The 17,258-nt window shown below is 49.0% G+C and overlaps 1 protein-coding gene across 13 annotated transcripts in view; it reads left to right on the forward strand.

The window, feature by feature from the left end:
- Window positions 1–6,809: 6,809 nt before the first annotated feature.
- The window catches only part of LOC122540353 (dystrobrevin beta), a 539,648-nt gene continuing 529,199 nt past the window's right edge, over window positions 6,810–17,258 (forward strand). For 10 of the 13 annotated variants that reach the window (XM_087976966.1, XM_087976969.1, XM_087976975.1 and 7 more), the window contains exon 1: window positions 6,810–7,023. The gene's annotated coding sequence lies outside the window, so the exon portion shown is untranslated. The remainder of the gene's footprint in view (window positions 7,024–17,258) is intronic. The other 3 variants (XM_087976974.1, XM_087977004.1, XM_087977009.1) reach the window with 1 other exon arrangement.

The raw sequence follows: 17,258 nt of genomic DNA on the forward strand, positions 1-17,258 counted from the left end.
GCCCAAGGGCCTGTACTGCGCTGTATTCTTCTATGTTCTATGTTCTATGTTCTATATCTCTGTTTTATTTTGCTAGAATGATACTTGGACTCCAATGTTGAAATCACACGGAGTGATTTGTACAAACTAAGATTGCATCCCTAGCATTTAGAAAGTTTAAGGATAATTTGTATTGAAGTTTTCAAGTAATTAAAGGAATAAATAGTTTCTCCCTAATCTATCTTATTTCCACTAGTTCCAGAGTCTAGGTCGAGGGAATGTAGTAAAAAAAATTAGCCAGACTTTCCAGAGATTAATTTTGGAAACATCTTCACATAAAGAATGGAAGTTTGCAATTCTTCACAGAAGACAACTGATGCTAGATAAATGGTTCACTATTGAAATTGGTTAATTGTTTTATTAGCAAATGTATCAATGGATGTGTGAGGACTGATGCACAGCCTTGGGTATTAGCTTAATTGTTAGCTCATTGAATGGCAAAACAGGCTCAAGAATATTATCAGGTTTATTGAGGTTACACCAATGCACATATCTGTAGCAACCTGCAATACCTATTATGCCCACCTCCATAACTTTAACAAAACAATCCTGGAAATTTAAGAAACACATTGTCAGAATTAGTGTAGTTTAGAGTTTGTTGGTTGGCATAGGGCCGAAGGGCCTGATTCTATGCTGTATAACTCTATAATTCATATCTCCCCATTCATCACCATATGACTGAAAACGTGACTTGCCAGGAACCCGCTAGTAAATAACACAGAAAAATCAGAAACAGAAACAGAAGTTGCTGGAAAAGCTCAGCAGGTCTGGCAGCATCTGTAAAGAGAAATCAGTTAACCTTTCAGGTCTGGTGACCCTTCCTCAGAACTGTTGTGAGAAAAATGGTGAAAAAAAAAATTACTTACTAGAGGTTTACTAGCTTCACAATTTGTAACACACCTATAAGTTAATTTTGCACAATTACAAATCTTTGCTTTTTTTGATTGTCCAACACTTCTATTTGATGCAGTCCTCCGACTTCTGTCGTGGTGGAGGTCAACTGTTCAAGGTTCTGCTTTTATCATTGTGATGCTTTTGGTTAGCTTCCTCTGAGAAAATTTGGTATCTGCTGAGCCTGCTGATTTAATTCCAATTGGTGTCAAACATTTAGCTGACCAAAGGGAGTGACAACTGACCTAATCGACTGACAAACACACTAACCCTTTCATACTGATTCCAGTGAAGGACTGTTACAGCTAAGCACTTATTGTGGAGTTGAATTCCAGTCTTGGATTTGAAATGACTAGGTGATCTATTCTGGCAGGTGGGACTAAATTGGGTTGGGATATCTGGCTGGCATGGATGGGTTGGACTGAGGGGTCTGTTTCCATGCTGAACGTCTCTATGACTCAATGACTTCATCCACAAATTGTTTACAGTTTACTATAAAAGTAAATATGGTAAGCTACAAGTTTTCATGTTCTCAGTGGATTAAAGAATCGATTGGAAGCAAACATCAACTTGGAAGAGATACAAAATAACAATCCTAGAAAGCTGCATTTGTGAAATTGAAATTGACAAGCAGGAAAAGCTTATCTGATCTGCCAGGCTGTTGTGCATCTCTTGGTGCAGGAGTATTGCCACTGGACACATCCTACTTCCCCTCTGCAGACTTGTCAGTTCCTGGGAAATTAGAAAAAGAGAAAATATTGGTGCCAATTAGAGAGAAAAGTAATGTGTGATGAAATTTCTTCTTTGACTCTCTAAGGCAGTTAGGACCAGTCTGGGAGATCTCCCAGACCAAGTGTTACCAAGAGAAGACACTTCCTTTCGATACAAGGTAATCTCTGCCTCAGGCATGAACTGGTCCTGATTCCTTCTGAAGCCATGTGCATCAGCTGTGTATGTATACTAGTGTTCACTGCCCTCGGACGAAAAAACTTCTCAACCAGTTTGTTTGAATCTTCCAAGTGGAGGAATCAAACTTGTATCTGTGAGCCGTCCCCAGTGTCTTAAACTAAATTAATGCATTATTGAGGATCCTGTCCAACTTGTGAATTATTTTACAAATCTTGATGTGGAAATGCTGGTGTTGGACTGGGGTGGACAAAGTTAAAAATCACGTGACACCAGGTTATAGTCCAACAGGTTTATTTGGAAGCACTAGCTTTCAGAGCACTGCTCCTTCATCAAAAGATCCAAGATTTACAAATATTGATCAGGTTGCTTTTCAGCCTACACCAACTTAAAGTAAGCAGATTGAAATTCTTAAGCCCATCTAAGGAGCTGAGATTTCTTAAGCTTGGTATCATTCTTTTACCACTCCCCTGATCCTTTTCCAAGGTCTATTTATTTATTTTCATTTCTCATTCATTTTTACTGAGTATCTGCAGCTCATAACTGGCACCTGCCCACCACGAGTGTGCATCCATGGCCGCAATCAATTTTCCAGTCGAAAGGCTATTTACGTAATTTTGACCTTTATGGGGGCAAGTGCCAGGAGGGATTGGTAATGTCGGATTCTAGCTGCCAGCTTCTTTGTCTTCAATGGAAGGTTATTTATTTGAAATTTGTGCACAGGCATGGACATTTGATTCAATGTTTGGTTTTTAAATATCCCTGGTGATGCCATTGCAATGCTGGATGCCAGGGATAAACAGGTGTCCAGTTGCAAATGCTAATAATGGTACATTTGTTGGTTGATGTATTTTTGCCATTTAAATATGACCACAATAAGGCCAGAGGCACAGTTTACCACCTGTCACTGAATGTATTGCAGGGCTATAGAACTGGCTAGAGACTCAGCAAACCTCAGCTCCAACCTATTTTTCACTTCTTACCGCTTCGGTCTCAAATTAGCTGAGTGAGGGTAGAAAGCATGATTCTAATAACAGTTATGTGTTATGTATTATAAATGTAATTAAATGCCAATCCTAACTTAGAGATATCACAATTGTCTGAGCAAAGCAGAGTCTGTGATTACTTCAATAAGAGAATTAGTAACTTTTTGAAGGAGGACACTGGGCTGTGGGAAATGAGTGGATGTTGGATTAGACTCTGTGATGGTGGAGAAAATATACAAGTGAAATGGCAACATTTTGGTTTTGTGACACTGGCTCTGGGTTTCTGTGTGAAACCCTCTCATGTTATTTCCCTTTTTATCCTCGAGACCACTTGGATAGAGGATGGCTATTGGCTCTCTGCCAATCTTCAACTAACTATTAGAAAGTAGATTATTGCATTCAGCAGTGTTGCCCTTTCGTCAAAGAAAATCTCTTCCTCAAAACTTTGGCTAAATTCAGAAGCTTAGGTCTCATAGCAAATAATGTACTAGATCACTGTGCTTTGACTTTCACTATTTGTCTTTGCTGGGATTGCAAATTTGCAAATAAGAAGGTCCAAAAGACATGATGCTAAGAATTCAACAAAGAAGGGACATAGAAATAATAACACTAAATTTAAGCAAGAAATTTAGACCAGGGCCTGTTGTAGCATTTTAAAGGTGTGTGGGAGCAACATCATACGCAAATTAAGCAAGAAAAGGATGCGAGCATAAGAGATACAGTTAGTAAGTTTGCAGATGACGCCAAAATTGGAGGTGTAGTGGACAGCGAAGAGGGTTACTCAGATTACAACAGGATCTGGACCAGATGGGCCAATGGGCTGAGAAGTGGCAGATGGAGTTTAATTCAGATAAATGCGAGGTGCTGCATTTTGGGAAAGCAAATCTTAGCAGAACTTATACACTTAATGGTAAGGTCCTAGGGAGTGTTGCTGAACAAAGAGACCTTGGAGTGCAGGTTCATAGCTCCTTGAAAGTGGAGTCGCAGGTAGATAGGATAGTGAAGAAGGTGTTTAGTATGCTTTCCTTTATTGGTCAGAGTATTGAGTACAGGAGTTGGGAGGTCATGTTGCAGCTGTACAGGACATTGGTTAGGCCACTGTTGGAATATTGCATGCAATTCTGGTCTCCTTCCTATCGGAAAGATGTTGTGAAACTTGAAAGGGTTCAGAAAAGATTTACAAGGATGTTGCCAGGTTTGGAGGATTTGAGCTATAGGGAGAGGCTGAACAGGCTGGGGCTGTTTTCCCTGGAGCGTCGGAGGCTGAGGGGTGACCTTATAGAGGTTTACAAAATTATGAGGGGCATGAATAGGGTAAATAGGCAAAGTCTTTTCCCTGGGGTGGGGGAGTCCAGAACTAGAGGGCATAGGTTTAGGTAAAAACAATGACTGCAGACGCTGGAAACCAGATTCTGTATTAGTGGTGCCCATCCCTTTCCGCCTTCCGCAAAGACCGTTCCCTCCGTGACTACCTGGTCAGGTCCACGCCCCCCTACAACCCACCCTCCCATCCTGGCACCTTCCCCTGCCACCGCAGGAACTGTAAAACCTGCGCCCACACCTCCTCCCTCACCTCTATCCAAGGCCCTAAAGGAGCCTTCCACATCTATCAAAGTTTTACCTGCACATCCACTAATATCATTTATTGTATCCGTTGCTCCTGATGCGGTCTCCTCTACATTGGGGAGACTGGGCGCCTCCGAGCAGAGCACTCTAGGGAACATCTCCGGGACACCTGCACCAATCAACCACACCGCCCCGTGGCCCAACATTTCAACTCCCCCTCCCACTCTGCCAAGGACATGGAGGTCCTGGGCCTCCTTCACTGCCGCTCCCTCACCACCAGACGCCTGGAGGAAGAAGGCCTCATCTTTCACCTCAGAACACTTCAACCCCAGGGCATCAATGTGGACTTCAACAGTTTCCTCATTTCCCCTTCCCCCACCTCACTCTAGTTCCAAACTTCCAGCTCAGCACTGTCCCCATGACTTGTCCGGACTTGTCTGACCTGCCTATCTCCTTTTCCACCTATCCACTCCACCCTCTCCTCCCTGACCTATCACCTTCATCCCCTCCCCCACTCACCCATTATACTCTATGCTACTTTCTCCCCACCCCACCCTCCTCTAGCTTATCTCTCCACCCTTCAGGCTCACTGCCTTTATTCCTGATGAAGGGCTTTATTCCTGATGCTGCCTGAACTGCTGTGCTCTTCCAGCACCAATAATCCAGGCATAGGTTTAGGGTGAGAGGGGAAATATATGAAAGAGACCTAAGGGGCAACTTTTTCACACAGAGGGTGGTATGTGTATGGAATGAGCTGCCAGAGGAAGTGGTGGAGGCTGGTACAATTGCAACATTTAAGAGGCATTTGGATGGGTATATGAATAGGAAGGGTTTGGAGGGATATGGGCCGGGTGCTGGCAGATGGGACTAGATTGGGTTGGGATATCTGGTCAGCATGGACAAGTTGGACTGAAGGGTCTGTTTCCGTGCTGCACATCTCTATGACTCTATGCCTTTTTAAAAATCAAGGTTAGCTTCATGAGATCATCTTTCCATTCTTGAGCTCCAGATTTGATTTTGTTTCCTACAATTACCTACTGTCATGACAGCCAGAAATAACAAAGATAATGTTAAAAACAAGGCAATATTTTCATGTATTTGAGAGTTCATGTGGTTGGTGCCTATCATTAAATTACTGAAAGGATTTATGAGCTAGCAGTACACAATACTGTGCAGTGTTTTCAGTTTGTTCTGGATTTAAGGATTATTGTTTGTTGAGAGGAAAACCACAAAATTGATGCCTTCATGCACCACATCTACAATAAAGTAGTTTTGTCCTTACATAATGCAGGTATGATGGACAGCTTCCCTATCAGGATTTAGATTCTCTCCTGTCAAAAATCACAGAGCCTCTGGAGCACTGTGAAATCAGTTCGTGTTGTCAAAACTCGTTACAAAATGAATTTCTTCTGGTACTTCATGCTTAACTTCCAACTAGAATTTGTCCAAATTTTCATCCCTCCTGAAAATGGGCGTATGTGTTATTCCATTTATTTACGTGGGTATTTTCTCAGTGAGAGTTTGCAGATTTGCTTTTTGTTCATGCTGAGAGGATGTCTTCGGGACCATAAGCCTCGGAGTTCTCATTCTAGAGACTTGAGCACATTATCAGAGCTATTTTGTGAATAGTGACTACATTACAAAAATACTTCATTGATTTGGGGTACACTGAGGTTGTGAAAGCTGCATTGTGCAATGCTCAGTTGAAGACTGTACATTTTAGAAAGACGTTTCTCTGTTAGTAAAATTGCTGAATCCTGCATCAGTGATTTTTAAACGTGTTCATTTTGTCAAATTGCTTGTAGATTGTTCACTTATCAGACATATACCTCAATTATTTTTTTTTGTTTCTGATTATATTAAGAATTTTGGTAGAATCTGAATTAGTCTAGTTTTAAAACTTATTAAAGATCACTTTGAACTGAGGGAAAACATTTGTTTAATTTAGATAAATGTTGGAATTAAAACTATATTTCATTATATCTTCACATTTAATCCCGGAACTGTAATCATCTTATGTGGCCTGAATCAGAATCAAGCATTTTCTGCTTTTGTCCCTTTGTATGTAACTGAAAGCTGCCATTTCATTTATGAACGTATTTTTTAGATGAATGTGAGTGGACAGAATGTGAGGTAATGCCGTTTCAGGAGAAATCTTGCTGCATTTTCACCAGAATGAGGGGCAGTGTTTGGTGAAGCTTGAACAATAAGTCAGTTTTTGGCTAGCTCGAAACTATCTGGTGTATTTTTTTAAAGAGAAAGGGAGGAAGTAATTGCTTCCTCCTTCTTTCTCCCCCAGCATCTTTGAACGTGCCTGCTGTACGCCTGATGTGAGTGGCAGGAACCTCATTGCTGTTATTTGACAGAGGCTGTTAGCTCAGCCCAGTAGCTGCATGACGCACTCCCCAGCTCTGAGCTCGACAGGCTCATGGCTGTCTCTCTGAAACACTAGTCAGTTCACTGGGAGCTGCTGATTGGTGAAGCAGCGTCACACAGATATGGTGTTAACTGTTGGAGGAATGAAGTAGAGAGGCAGAGGGAGATTGTGGGCAGGCAGCAGCAGCAGCAGCAACCTGGCGGTCGGTGCAGTGATCTGAGCGTGGAATGAGGAGCAGGAACTCTTGTTACTGTGCAGGTCAGTTACAGCACCATTCACATCCCCATGGGTGTGGGGAGCAGCTTAGACACAGCCTGGGGCACACTCCCATACAATACCATCCACAGGGTGGCGGGTAACCCCTCAGGATTGTATATTACACACACACACACTCCCCAACCCCCCCCACCCCCACACACACTCTCTCTCACACCCCCCCCCCACACACACACACACACAGACCACCCCCCCCACACACACACACAGACCACCCCCACCCCCCCCGCACACACACACACACACACACAGACCCCCCCCCCCGCACACACACACACACAGACCCCCCCCCCCCGCACACACACACACACACACACACAGACCCCCCCCCCCCGCACACACACCACCCCCCCCCCACCACACACACACACACACAGACCACCCCCCCCACACACACAGACCCCCCCCCCCGCACACACACCACCCCCCCCCCCACCACACACACACACACACACAGACCCCCCCCCCCCCCGCACACACACACACACACACACACAGACCCCCCCCCCCCCCGCACACACACCACCCCCCCCCCCACCACACACACACACACACACAGACCCCCCCCCCCCCCCGCACACACACACACACACACACACAGACCCCCCCCCCCCCCGCACACACACCACCCCCCCCCCCCCCCGCACACACACACACACACACACACACACACAGATCCGATGGAGCCTCCCCATTGCTGACTTTGTGCAGTTTCGCGGCCGAGGAGCGTGTCCTTGAAGATTTCCGACCAGTCCCTGCCCTGGGTAAGAAAGCCCAGCCAGTGTCCGGGATAGCGAGCCCCTGTTCCCAGAGTGGAACCAGCTCCGAGCTCCGGGAGCGTGTGGGGGCTCCTCATGTTCTCACCGACCGATTTCCATCCGTTTGAAAATACAGCTGATGGTTTTTGGAGTGGGTCGGTAACGGGAGTGTGGGGTACTGAGAGAACCAGGGTATTGTGTGGACAGAGCATTTGCTGCCAAGTTAACGTCTTAAACTCTGCATTGAACTGCGGAGGATAGCGTAGATTCCCGGGATGAGAAACATCAAGGCTGCCTTGTTATTGTCCCTGTAATTGTGCCGGAATTAATAGTGTTTGATTTTTGCTGTTGAGCATTCTCTCTCCAGCTATGGTGACCCTCTGGGTGCGGGCTGGTGTGCTTTGTGATCTGTTGGATTTACAGCAGGAAAATTAAACGGGTTTTATTCCTACTGGCCATCATTGTGTTCTTCCCTTCTAACACTGAAAGTGTCCCCTTTTTAAAACATTAAACCAATTGCTCTGGCTGGCCAGTGAGAGACTGGCTGTCAGTGCAGCAGTGATATAGTAACATGCTTATCCAAACATTGGACATCCTTTTTTCCACATTCTAGGCCCGCCTACTAGGTAAATGATTACAGAAATGATGCCAAAAACACGGTTGTATATATTGGAAAGCCAGCGATTCCACTTTCTCAGTGTTCTCTGAAACTATCTTGTGTAGACTTGGTTTCCAAAATTCCTGACTGATAAAGGGAAACATTGGCTGGAGCTGCATTTTTTTTGGGGCTAATCCAGCAAGAGTAACCCTTGTCTTTTTAAAAAGGAAGCTCTGTCTTGTGTAGCACCAGGTTCTTGGGTAATGACAGCATGTACGGTACAATACTTCCTGCTGGTTTTAGTGGTTTGCTAATTAAAAGTGGCTGAATTAAAAGGCCAATGTACTGACCATTGATTTCAGCCTTTATTTCACATTACTTTTATGTTGCTACTCCATCTCTGATGTATAGCAGCATTTTTAAAATGTTTTTAATAAAAAAACGTTTCTTGCATCAGGTATTTCAGATGCAGCTCCTTCCATTTTTGGGTGGCACACTCCATCTTATAAATTGAAACAATGAATGTAAAATTCGTTGTTTCAATGTGTAAAATGCTTCCATGGTACATTTGTGCTTTATGTAAGCCTTGTCTAAGTCACATTGTTAGAATTTGCTGCTTTCCATCCCTTGATTTGATTTGATTGTAGCCACATGTACCTAACTATAGTGAAAAGTTTTGTTTTGCATGCAGTACTGGTTGATGGTAACATAGAAGGGCATTCAGATCATAGGGTGATTGAACAGAGCAAGGCACATAGGGTTATAGCAGCACTGGAGGTGCATAAAAGCAAGGTGAACATTGGATTTGAAATTTGAGAGGTCCATTCAGTGGGGAAGAGGCTGTTCTTGAATCTGTTGGCTTGTGTGTTTAAGCTTTTGTATCTTCTGTCTGATAGAAGATGTTGGAAGGGATTGTAACTAGACTGGGAGGGGTCTCTAATGATGGCTATTTTTATGCAGCAGCGAGAAGTATAGAAGGTTGGCTTGCGTGATTGGACTGGGCTGCGTTCACAACTCTCTATAGTTTTTTACAGGTCCTGAACAGAGCAGTTGTTGAACCAGACTGTTATGCACCCAGACAAAATTCTTTCCATGGTGCACCTATAAAAGTCGGTGAGGATGCTGAATTTCCCGAGCCTCCTGAGGAAGAGGCATTGTTGTGCCTTCTTGAGCGTTTCATCTACATGGGTGGTTAAGGACAGGTTGTTGGTTATCACTCCCAGGAATCTGACACTCTCGACCCTCTCACCTCAGCTCTGTTGATGTAGACAGCGGTGTCTCCCTTTTTCTTTCTGTAGTCTATACAATATACCTTTCATCTCTACCTCAGTGTTTAGCTGAGCATTTGGTATTTTCAGTTTGGATCTTTCATAATGGGAGAGTTGAGTCCAAGAATTCAGATCACTAATTCTTTATGAAATATACCAATGTCAATTGAAGCTGGAAACTCATTTGCAAAACGTAACTGTGAAGGTACTGTCACGAAAATTTACAGTATCCGGAAGGCAAGGTGCTAGGCTTTGTTTGTTTTTAGGTTGACACGTGACTGGCTAATTTTCTTGCAATGAAGCTGAGTTTGTATGTGATGTGTACTCTTCGTTTGAAACTGAGAGTATTTGTTGGTGAGTAATGATCTGCTTGTTTTCATGTGACTGAGAGCAGGTGACTCCCAGTCACTGTGTAAATAGACAGAGCTGGCCTCCATTCGGATAATATGACCCAAAGTTGTGAGGCACCTGTAAAAATGCAGAAGGCACACACCTGAACTACATATATCTTAAATTTTAAACCAAGGTTCTCACCAATATTGACATCATTAGCTTGATGGAACAATCATCCTCCAGTACTTCGAGGGCTGGAATGGCAATAAAACCAAGCTGTGTACATTTAAACGAAGTTGGTTGACAGGCTGTTGTTCATGGGATTTCACAATGACCAATGGAAGGCCCTCTGCTGTTTAGAGTATATGTGAATAGACCTGGATGAAGGAACTGAGTGAAATATATCTAAAGATAGTGAACTGAATAAAGCTCAGTGGAAAAGTGAATTGTGTGACCACAAGTAAATAGTAAAGGAATATTGATAATTTAGATGAGTGTGCAGGCAGATGGAGTATGAGGTGTGAATTTGCGCCTATTACTTTGATAATTATTTGTTAGTTATTTTGATAAATAGAAAAACAGAATATTTTTAAAATGGTGCGAAACTATAAAATGTGGATGTTGTCACAAACACACACTAGACCTGAGTTGAATGGAATTTAACAACATAGAGACAAAATTTCTACATGGTTTTTGAGTGTTTTGCGTTAAAAATAATCAGCAGCATGACATAATGCTTTACCCAAGAAATAAAATCAGTTTATCACACAACTGTTGCTGGAAGTTATTTAAGCAAAAAACAATTTAAATTATTGATGAAAATGGAAGTACAAAGATTTAAAACAAGATAAGTGACATGTAAAGACAGAAGCAAGAACCATTTCTGCGCTTGTCATGAAACTTTAAAATAGTACTCATCTGAGCATTTGAATAGTCATTACATTCAGGCCTATGGGCTTACTAAAGGTAAGTGGGACTAACATAGGAAGTAGATTTTTTTTGACAATACAGACTTGATGGGCCAAAGGGCCTCTGCTGTATTGTAGGATTCTATGACTTGCTTGAGGATTCTCTTTCCAAGGTGAAGTCAGATTTCACAGCTGTGCTGACTTTTCTAAACGATTAGTTGGAAGTTGTTTGCACAAGTGGATTGAGTAGAACATGTCCTGTGAGTGGATGAAAGGTCTACTGGTTGTAACTGTTGCTAATTAGCTTTGTTTCTCAAGATACCTACAATGTGGAAGCAGGCCATTCAACCCATTGAGTCCACATTGGCTCTCTGAACAGCATACCACCCAGAAACACCCTACCTTATCCCTGCAATTCCTGTGGCCAATCCACCTAACCTGCACATCTTTGGACTGTGAGAGGAAACTGGAGGAAACCCACGTAGACATGGGGAGAATGTGCAAACCCCATACAGATGGTTGCCTGAAGGTGGAATTGAACCCTGGTCCCTGGTGCTGTGAGGCAGCAGTGCTAACCACTGAGCCACGGTGCAACACATTACAGCAGGCACTTCCTGTATGTGTCTGGATAATTCTTCTTAAAATAGCAGTTTGCAGACTTTGAGACATTTCAAAAACTTAAGTTGCTAGTCCAAACTCTCTCTTAGTGATTGGGTGAGCTCAGGTCTGGAGCACAGACTCACTGCTGTTGTTTAGGCAAAATAATTACATTTTCCATTGTGTTAGCTGATTTCCATTCATATTAGCATCCTGCTAGTGTTGGTGAGATAGGAAGAGTTGCTCACATCTTCAGAGAAGCCGTTATCTTTGAGGTTTCTGTTCACCCTTGACAATGTTCATTAACTTTCCAAAGGCTTTCTTGTTGAGAGAGTTGAGCCTGATTCCCGCTCCAGTTGAATCCACAATGGTAGTCTAGAAGCCGTTTTGTTCAACTGCTTGTATCCATTTTAAAGGCAGATCCACTTTCCTCACAAAGTATATAATGCTGTCACTACCCACTTATGACAATGTTTAGAGGGAATTGAATATCTTTGCCTGGTAACTTTGTGCAAGAAACAATCACAGTAAGGAGTGAGGGGAGTAAATGTCATTTTTGCATTTATTGCAAGGGGAATTGAAATTCGAGCGTCTTGCTGCAATTGTGTGCCAGGATCATTGCTGTCTATGTCCTTTGGCCTCAGTACTAAAGACAGATCTATTTCCTTTTGAGAATATATAACAAAGGTTCACTTGATTAATTCCTGGAGTGAGAGGCTGGCCTATCCAAAAAATATTGGATTGCAAGGAATTATACTGTCTGGAAGTTGGATGAATAAGAGGTGGTCTTTTTGGAACATGTAACATTTTGCAAGGACTCAAAAGGGTCTATGATAAGGCTTTGCCTCATGACTGAAGGGTCTTCACTGGGAGCTATAAAGTTTTGTCTAAGAAATCAATCATTTAGGACTCAGATGAATAAATATGTCTTCACATAGAGCATGATAAATCTTGGGAGTTGTCTACTCCCAATGGATTCTGGATGTTCAGTCATTAAGCATTTGAAGGCTGACTTTGGTAGTTAGTTTATGCAGTAAAGAAATAAAGGAATATGGAGAGTGGGCAGACAGATTAAGCTGATTTTTAGGATATATGACGACGTATTTTAATGGTGAGCAGGTTCAAGAACTAATATGACCTACTCCTGCACTTTGATATATTCTTACGTTTTATAAGCTGCAACATTATTTCATTTGGCCAAGATGGGGGCCATTGCTACGTTACATCTGCATTGTAGTGCATCAGTAATGGGAGTGGGAAGGTGGCATTTAAGTGAAATGTAAAGGATTTGCTACCAGAAACTTTGTGTTTCATGTTGAAGGCTGAGATTAGATAATTTTATCTGAGTCTGGGAAACTGGATCCAAGATGTCATTGGTGTGCACAGCTTAGCTAGTAATTGTCTGAATCAGCTCTAATTTATAATTATATGGATAGTAATTTACATAAATGCTTCGTGATGGAGTTTGTAGCACAAATGTTAGTCGTTACTCATCAACTCATCTAAATGTATTTTAAACCAGTATTTTATTTGAAGTGGATTATTTATTTATGATGGAACTCCCTCATTGATACTGTGTAATGGTTCATGTTGAAGGACTTTATGGGGACTTTATTGCATCAAGGTCAGTAAGGTCGATGACCAAGAGTAAAATACTCAAAATTGCTGAACTGAAACTAAATCTTTGATTTAGTGAAAATGCTGCTTGCTCCATATTTGTATGTTTCAGCGGTGATGGAGACCAAGTATTGGACCAGGACTGCGCTATTTGGATCTTCAAGCTTATTCAGCCATTCTGTAACCTAACTCTGTGTCTTAGATCCTAATCCTTTTTATGGTTTTTATTGATGAAAGTCTGATTTTAAACTGAATTGACTGAGTATCAATATATTTGAAAGAGTTCCATCCAGCTACCAGCCATTGTGTGGAGATGTGTTCCTCAATTGCAAAACTGCCCACCTGACTCTGACTTCCTAGCATAACTCCCAAATCTAGAGCAGAAATAATGTTTAATTACTTGAACAGTTTTGTCATAAAAATTTTGATCAAGGCAACCTCATCTTTTAAATATTAAAAAATACAATCCCTGTAATGTAATCTTCCGATTCCAGGGATCCTTTGAGTAAATCACTGCAACGGTCTCTTCAAAAGCAGATTATATTCTTCATCGGCTGCAGTAAATCCATTCCCTCGTCTCCGCCCCCCCTCTTCTCCCCCCCCCACTCTCCCCCCCCCCCCCACTCTCCCCCCCCCCCCCCACTCTCCCCCCCCCCCCCACTCTTCCCCCCCCCCCCCACTCTCCCCCCCCCCCCACTCTCCCCCCCCCCCCCACTCTCCCCCCCCCCCCACTCTCCCCCCCCCCCCACTCTCCCCCCCCCCCCACTCTCCCCCCCCACTCTTCCCCCCCCCACTCTTCCCCCCCCCACTCTCCCCCCCCCCCACTCTCCCCCCCCCCCACTCTCTCCCCCCCCACTCTCTCCCCCCCCACTCTCTCCCCCCCCACTCTCTCCCCCCCCACTCTCCCCCCCCCCACTCTCCCCCCCCCCACTCTCCCCCCCCACTCTCCCCCCCCCCACTCTCCCCCCCCACTCTCCCCCCCCACTCTCCCCCCCCCACTCTCCCCCCCCCACTCTCCCCCCCCCACTCTCCCCCCCTCCACTCTCCCCCCCCCCACTCTCCCCCCCCCCCACTCTCCCCCCCCCACTCTCCCCCCCCCCACTCTCCCCCCCCCCACTCTCCCCCCCCCACTCTCCCCCCCCCACTCTCCCCCCCCCCCCACTCTTCCCCCCCCCCCACTCTCTCCCCCCCCCTCTCCCCCCCCACTCTCCCCCCCCCCCCACTCTCCCCCCACTCTCCCCCCCCCCCACTCTCCCCCCCCCCCCACTCTCCCCCCCTCCACTCTCCCCCCCCCCACTCTCCCCCCCCCCCACTCTCCCCCCCCCACTCTCCCCCCCCACTCTCCCCCCCCCCCACTCTTCCCCCCCCCCCCACTCTCTCCCCCCCCCTCTCCCCCCCACTCTCCCCCCCCCCACTCTCCCCCCACTCTCCCCCCCCCCCACTCTCCCCCCCCCCCCACTCTCCCCCCCCCCCCCACTCTTCCCGCCCCCCCCACTCTTCCCACCCCCCTCTCCCCCCCCACTCTCCCCCCCCCACTCCCCCCCTTGTCTCCCCCTCCCCCCCTCTCTGCCCCCCTCCCCCCCTTCTCCTCCCCCCCTTCTCCTCCCCCCCCTTCTCCTCCCCCCCTTCTCCTCCCCCCCTTCTCCTCCCCCCCTTCTCCTCCCCCCCTTCTCCTCCCCCCCTTCTCCTCCCCCCCTTCTCCTCCCCCCCCCTTCTCCTCCCCCCCCTTCTCCTCCCCCCCCTTCTCCTCCCCCCCCTTCTCCTCCCCCCCCTTCTCCTCCCCCCCCTTCTCCTCCCCCCCCTTCTCCTCCCCCCCTTCTCCTCCCCCCCTTCTCCTCCCCCCCTTCTCCTCCCCCCCTTCTCCTCCCCCCCTTCTCCTCCCCCCCTTCTCCTCCCCCCCTTCTCCTCCCCCCCTTCTCCTCCCCCCCTTCTCCTCCCCCCCTTCTCCTCCCCCCCCTTCTCCTCCCCCCCCTTCTCCTCTCCCCCCCTTCTCCCCCCCTTCTCCCCTCCCCCCCCTCCTCTCCCCCCTCTCCTCTCCACCCTCTCCTCTCCCCCCCCTTCCTCCCCCCTTCTCCTCCCCCCCCTTCTCCTCCCCCCTTCTCCTCCCCCCCCTTCTCCTCCCCCCCCCTTCTCCTCCCCCCCCTTCTCCTCCCCCCCCTTCTCCTCCCCCCCCTTCTCCTCCCCCCCCTTCTCCTCCCCCCCCTTCTCCTCCCCCCCCCTTCTCCTCCCCCCCCTTCTCCTCCCCCCCCCTTCTCCTCCCCCCCCCTTCTCCTCCCCCCCCCCTTCTCCTCCCCCCCCTTCTCCTCCCCCCCCTTCTCCTCCCCCCCCTTCTCCTCCCCCCCCTTCTCCTCCCCCCCCTTCTCCTCCCCCCCCTTCTCCTCCCCCCCCTTCTCCTCCCCCCCCTTCTCCTCCCCCCCCTTCTCCTCCCCCCCTTCTCCTCCCCCCCCTTCTCCTCCCCCCCCTTCTCCTCCTCCCCTCCCCTTCCCCCCTCTCCTCCCCTTCCCCCCTCTCCTCCCCTTCCCCCCTCTACTCCCCTTCCCCCTCTCCTCCCCTTCCCCCCTCCCCTTCCCCCCTCCCCTTCGCCCCTCCCCTTCGCCCCTCCCCTTCGCCCCTCCCCTTCGCCCCTCCCCTTCGCCCTCCCCTTCGCCCCTCCCCTTCGCCCCTCCCCTTCGCCCCTCCCCTTCCCCCCTCCCCTTCTCCCCTCCCCTTCTCCCCTCCCCTTCTCCCCTCCCCTTCTCCCCTCCTCTTCTCCCCTCCCCCCCCTCTCCTCTCCACCCTCCCTCCCCCCTTCTCCTCCCCCCCTTCTCCTCCCCCCCTTCTCCTCCCCCCCTTCTCCTCCCCCCCTTCTCCTCCCCCCCTTCTCCTTCCCCCCTCCCCTTCCCCCCTCCCCTTCCCCCTCCCCTTCCCCCCTCCCCTTCCCCCCTCCCCTTCCCCCCTCCCCTTCCCCCCTCCCCTTCCCCCCTCCCCTTCCCCCCTCCCCTTCCCCCCTCCCCTTCCCCCCTCCCCTTCCCCCCTCCCCTTCCCCCCTCCCCTTCCCCCCTCCCCTTCCCCCCTCCCCTTCGCCCCTCCCCTTCGCCCCTCCCCTTCGCCCCTCCCCTTCGCCCCTCCCCTTCGCCCCTCCCCTTCGCCCCTCCCCTTCCCCCCTCCCCTTCTCCCCTCCCCTTCTCCCCTCCCCTTCTCCCCTCCCCTTCTCCCCTCCCCTTCTCCCCTCCTCTTCTCCCCTCCCCCCCTCTCCTCTCCACCCTCTCCTCTCCCCCCCCCTTCCTCCCCCCTTCTCCTCCCCCCCTTCTCCTCCCCCCCTTCTCCTCCCCCCTTCTCCTCCCCCCCTTCTGCTCCCCCCCCTTCTCCTCCCCCCCTTCCTCCCCCCCTTCCTCCCCCCTTCCTCCCCCCCTTCTCCTCTCCCCCCTTCTCCTCCCCCCCTTCTCCTCCCCCCCCCCTTCTCCTCCCCCCCTTCTCCTCCCCCCCCTTCTCCTCCCCCCCTTCTCCTCCCCCCCTTCTCCTCCCCCCCCTTCTCCTCCCCCCCCTTCTCCTCCCCCCCCTTCTCCTCCCCCCCTTCTCCTCCCCCCCCTTCTCCTCCCCCCCCTTCTCCTCCCCCCCCTTCTCCTCCCCCCCCTTCTCCTCCCCCCCTTCTCCTCCCCCCCTTCTCCTCCCCCCCCTTCTCCTCCCCCCCTTCTCCTCCCCCCCCTTCTCCTCCCCCCCCTTCTCCTCCCCCCCCTTCTCCTCCCCCCCCTTCTCCTCCCCCCCCCTTCTCCTCCCCCCCCTTCTCCTCCCCCCCCTTCTCCTCCCCCCCCTTCTCCTCCCCCCCCCTTCTCCCCCCCCCCTTCTCCTCCCCCCCCTTCTCCCCCCCCCCCCCCTTCTCCTCCCCCCCCTTCTCCTCCCCCCCCCTTCTCCTCCCCCCCCTTCTCCTCCCCCCCCTTCTCCTCCCCCCCCTTCTCCTCCCCCCCCTTCTCCTCCCCCCCCTTCTCCTCCCCCCCCTTCTCCTCCCCCCCCTTCTCCTCCCCCCCCTTCTCCTCCCCCCCCTTCTCCTCCCCCCCCTTCTCCTCCCCCCCTTCTCCTCCCCCCCCCTTCTCCTCCCCCCCCTTCTCCTCCCCCCCCTTCTCCTCCCCCCCCTTCTCCTCCCCCCCCTTCTCCTCCCCCC

Source organism: Chiloscyllium plagiosum, unplaced genomic scaffold (assembly GCF_037043375.1).
Source record: "Chiloscyllium plagiosum isolate Xiang-an unplaced genomic scaffold, Cpla_swu_hap1 HiC_scaffold_3, whole genome shotgun sequence".
Classification (NCBI taxonomy): domain Eukaryota; kingdom Metazoa; phylum Chordata; class Chondrichthyes; order Orectolobiformes; family Hemiscylliidae; genus Chiloscyllium; species Chiloscyllium plagiosum.